Source organism: Rhea americana, unplaced genomic scaffold, assembly GCF_003343005.1.
Source record: "Rhea americana isolate MKP2758 unplaced genomic scaffold, rheAme1 scaffold_217, whole genome shotgun sequence".
In the NCBI taxonomy this organism is placed as follows: Eukaryota; Metazoa; Chordata; class Aves; order Rheiformes; family Rheidae; genus Rhea; species Rhea americana.
In genome coordinates this window covers 1,186,912-1,191,946 of record NW_028186317.1, presented here as the reverse complement: position 1 = coordinate 1,191,946, position 5,035 = coordinate 1,186,912, and the positions used below count along the sequence as shown (strand labels likewise).

The window sequence follows — 5,035 nt, the reverse complement described above, 5'->3', positions numbered from 1 at the left end:
AAAAAAAAAAAAGTTACAAAGTTACTGGTTACTACATTTATGGGGAAGAACTTAAGTTCTATTGATCCTTCCATGGTAGCAGGGACTTGAGCTGCTACTTCCAGTAAGTTTTCATATTTAACACAGAAAGAGTAGAAATGGGACTAAGTAGAATGTTATCTATACATTAATCTTACTGGGAAAAGAGATGAAGTAGTCATGGCTGTGAGCAAATGCCACTCCTTTGGCCAGTCTGCGTGTTTGTTTCTTGATCCAGTTTTGTCGGGATGATTCTCTGTCCCCGCTTCACGCTAGCAATCTGATCTATCCGAGTCTRCTGGATTTTTTTGTCTCGTTTATATATATATACACATGTATATGTATAGGCTAACATCCAGAATAAACACTCAACAGGAATTTCTTACTTGCAAAGGAACCTGCCTAGCTTCTGCCAAGGCCGAGAGCACATTAACTTTCCTACTCAGGTCAAAGTCATTGAGACTGACCTATTAGAGACCCCTTATTTGCTGCACATGGCCCATGAGCACAATTAATGCAAATTCCATCTTTCTCCTCCTATTCTCYGCCTTGGCTAGAGATTCACCCCTCCAAGATAAATCTGCAAAGCTAACAGCCTTGCAAGAAAAAAGGAAGGCATGACAGACTGTCTTTCACCTACCTTGTTCTTTGTGCTTCCAAGTTGTCCTTGGAAGAGATCCTCCAGAACAGCACTACCTGAAAGCCTCTGCCTTCTTCAAGGTTTCTCTTGGGAAGAGCACAGCTAAAAGTACAGGGAGACTGACTTACCCCACACACTCCCATGCCTTCTCCCCAAGCCCACTCATGTGAGGCATTTAACCATACTCTTTTGGAGGAAATGAAGTAGGCAGGCAGGTATTCTGCACACCAGAATAGCCTAAACTAAGGTCAGACTCCATAYAACCTTATGGCTTTGGAACATAAATATGGAATGTTCCACCTGCTTCCTGAAACGCCGAACACTATGAATCACCTTCCATGATGTCTCTCTCAAAAACAAAAGCTCTTACATTAACTTCAAGACAGACTACAAGAGCCACAGATTTATAGGATATTTCTGTGGAAGGTGGCACTTATTTCCAGCTAAATAGAACTCCATTGTCTTCTAGCCAAAGCAAATAGATTCAAATACTCTTGCAAGAGACAAGAGATACTTATTTCAAAGAGATCCTCAGAAATACTGCTTGTCAACTTGCTATCTCAAGAGGAAGGAAGCAGGATAATTCTTCAGGACTGTCCTGATCTTTTGATACAAACCATTTAGCCATTCAGAAGTGACTTCTACCAGCATTCTTACTTCACACCACCTGGTGTCATGAGCCAGAAGAAAATCTTATTCTTAAATGATACAAGCAGCTTTTCCATCCAGAAAATGCCTTTAACATTCTCCTTTCAGACAAGTGACAGGAACAGAAGGGAGATGCATCTGTTTTGTTACTTATCACAGAAGTACAGGATATCGATAGCACCTATTTCTTCTGGACAACTTAAGGCAATAAGGAGGTGAGACAGTATCCACGCAACACAGAACCAAAACCTGTATTAATACGATGAGTGCTATCACTTGGGGTATCCTCATGACAACACCATTTAAGAACAGTGTAGACACCTTTACGATTTTGCTGTTATGGAAACTGCATTACACTGTGGACTTGCTTGTGGACAGTTATATGTTCCAAGGCTTGTTATTCCTGTGCCCCAAAAGAGCTAATCAGAAAACTATTCAGATTTAGATCAGTCATCCTTAAAAAGGTTATGCGCCTACAGTAAACTCTACTTTTTGTAGTGTGATTTCGAAGTCCTCATGTATATTCTGACAGCCTCCAAGTAGTCTATGTACAAGTAACAACTAATTAAACTCCAAACAGAGCACTCCATGCCAAGGCACATTACTAGCAACATTACTAGCACCACGCACAGTTTCTTTCAGGCAGGACTTTGAGAGTCCTATGACTGACAAGGTCTCTAATGAACTCTAATTGAAGACTCTGCAGCCTGAAAAAGCAACAACAGATGTGGCAAAAGGGCAAACCACAAACTGTTATTGCTAACGAATGAAAAGTGTCTGGTCTGATGAGGGCCAGTGACCCAAAAATTCTCCTCTTCTACCCAACCTCTTTCTTCATGTTCAAGTTTGGACCCTTTCCCTTGTCAGCTCAACACTTGGGGGCAGTAATGTACAATCCTGAACATGTTCCATACATGCACTGGCATCCAGATGTTTTTATTAAAAAGCAGCAGAACCTGGCTTTGATAGAGCAACAAGGACCTGAGTGAGGGGACTTAAGCACTGTTATCCTTCCCAGCAGGATGACAAGCCTTGGAAGTTGATGTCAGTTTCTTACTATATTGGTTTTGGAAACCTCTTTGCATGCAAAGTCAAAGTCATCACCATCTCTTCTCACTGGATCTTAAAAAAAACAGCATCAGAACAGTAGTTACACACACCGGTCTGGAGAGCAATTTCCAGCCTCATGGCACAGAACTATAGAAAGACTATTAAAGGTAAGCTGTAAGCAGATTTAAGAAATAAGCTATGCTCCATACACAGAGAAGGGGAAAAGAAAAAAAAAAAAAAGAAAAAAAAGAGTTGGGCCTCTGTGTCAAGTCTACTCCAGCACGGAAGTGTAATGAGGCAAGAAAACCAAATACGAAGAAAGGGAAGTCAGCGTGCCATCTTTTATAATTCTATCACAAATTTAATGAACCTGCTCGTGCTTGTCATGCATTTGGAGTCTGACCTTTTACTTCAAACCGCTTTACTGCAAGGGTGACTGAGCACTGGAACAGGCTACCCAGAGAAGTTGTGGAGTCTCCTTCCTTGGAAGATATTCAAAAGCCACCTGGACACAATCCTGAGCAATGTGCTCTAGGACTCTGCTTGAGCAGGGTAAAGGGTTGGACTAGATGATCTTCAGAGGTTCCTTCCAGCCTCAACCGTCCTGTGAGTCAAGGAGGCTACTGTCTGGTAATGGTAGCAAACAGTATAAAACCATAGACTGTAAAGGTTTCGATAAAACTGCCAAAAAAGGTCAAAAACTATTTGCTTGAGTCTGACTCATGATGTTTTTGGAACCATTGCAGGTATAATATTACTATTGCAGTATCAATGTATACATTGCTCTTGTCTAACAGGAGTGTGAACTTCTGTATGCTGAAGGTCAGTCAGAGCAGGCTGCGAGAGAGATCTATGGATGTCTCAGCAATAAAGTAGTCATTCTGGATTTCACAGATTATTTCAACTCCATCCCAGAGCAGGGAATGCAGAAAGCAGAGTGGGAATTATAGACCCKCATTCTAATGAGCATGGTTCAAACTGCTCTGTTTCACATTACACTTTCAATATGAACAAGAAGGCTAGCGAGCGTGCTGCTGACGGAAAGCATGTAGAGCACTAATGAGCACCATCCAGAAGTAATTCCAACATTTAGAGGTAACCAGCAATTTTCTGAGTCATTAAAAAAACCTCATGCTAATTATACAGTCAAGTTTACCATAATTCCCCAAACATCTCATTGTTCCAGATAGTCCTTAGACTTGCTCAAATCTTGATCTTAGTTCACTCCAAGCTTCATCAGAAAATCAACTGTAATCACACCAAACCATCTCAACGATTTAGTTATTCTTCATCCTACGTCCAGCAGTAGCCACAAAATGATGCTTCATTTGCGAGGAGTCTAGATGGTGCAGATGTAGCCAATTACTAAACGCTTTCAAGGAAGAGAAATACTACCTTCCCGCACAGAGTAATTTCTTTTCTGACCCAGTTTTCTTACCTGTACCCTGACTTACGGGGCTAAAAGSAGCATTTAAGTAGCATTTGATAAATTTTATTCAGCTATAGCTTTTTGACCGTTCCTCCCAAGTTCACTAACATCAGCTTCAATATCATATGGAAAGCCTACTCAAATCACAGCACAAAGCATACAACAGAAGGAATTATTTTCCTGATCTATTAAAAGAAAAAGTCTTTGGCAGAGAAGAGTTCAGGCATTTCACCAGTTTATTCATGGTGAATATGGCTTGCTTGAAGCTTTTCTTGAAGCTTCTTTCTGTAGGACTTCTGCTGCTGAAGGAATATGCTGAGCACATACCAGATCAAATATCAACTTCTTTGGTCAGGTAGGAAAGGCTTTTCCCTTCCTGCATCCTCAGTGAACTCCTGAATAGATCTAGGGATACAAATAACTTATTGAGACTTCAGAAATCTGAACAGGGTATYCACTGTGATGCTCGTACACAAGAGGTCCAAGGCCATTCGAGGGAATCCTTTACATACGATCTTTTCATCTGGAGGYCTGCTGAACAGGTCAGCTAAACTTTCACTTGAAGGTTAGGCATCACTTACACTATAGGTGATATAAGATCAGCAGGTCTGCACACAAAGATGACAGAGGGCTCAAGCACTGTTTAAACAAGTGAAGTACTAAGTTCAAGTGGCTACGATGTGAAGAACCATCAGATTAAGGTCTCTCATCAGACAAGGCTCCAGGTTTGTCAGAAATGTAGAAAAATAAATTCAGACGTTTGGCCACAGAAAAGGAATGCATTTCTCGTGGAAAGGTAAAACAGGCTTCATTCAAAGGTCAAAGACCTCTCCGTGTCATCTGTCCACAAAAGCTTGGAAGCTTAGGTTAGAAAGCTGTAGACAAGCCATGTACTTGGACTGGACAAGGGAAGTTTTCCCAACTGCCTATACAGCAGGTTTTATGTACATTATATCCATACTTCTGTAATACATAAAGTTGTTCCAGAGGCAACTGTGTCACACACTTTTCTGGGACAGTTGACACTAATCAAGTGTAAGAAACCAAGAATATCTACTCACTTCACAGCAAGGACAAATAAATTCTATGCAGCTGGTGATGAGCACGTGCATCATTAAGTCTTTACAGGTTAGATTCCACTCCTAACAATTTATGGAAGAGAAGTAAATGTTGCTGGGGCAAGAGTTTTTTTTAAAAAAAAAAAAAAAAAAAGGTGTTAGAAAAAAAAAAAAAAAAAAAAAAAAAAAAAA

General features: G+C 40.6%; 1 protein-coding gene across 1 annotated transcript in view; it reads right to left on the bottom strand.

The window, feature by feature from the left end:
* The window catches only part of CAPZB (capping actin protein of muscle Z-line subunit beta), a 58,990-nt gene that overhangs the window by 34,942 nt on the left and 19,013 nt on the right, over nt 1-5,035 (bottom strand). The gene's annotated exons all lie outside the window — the stretch shown is intronic.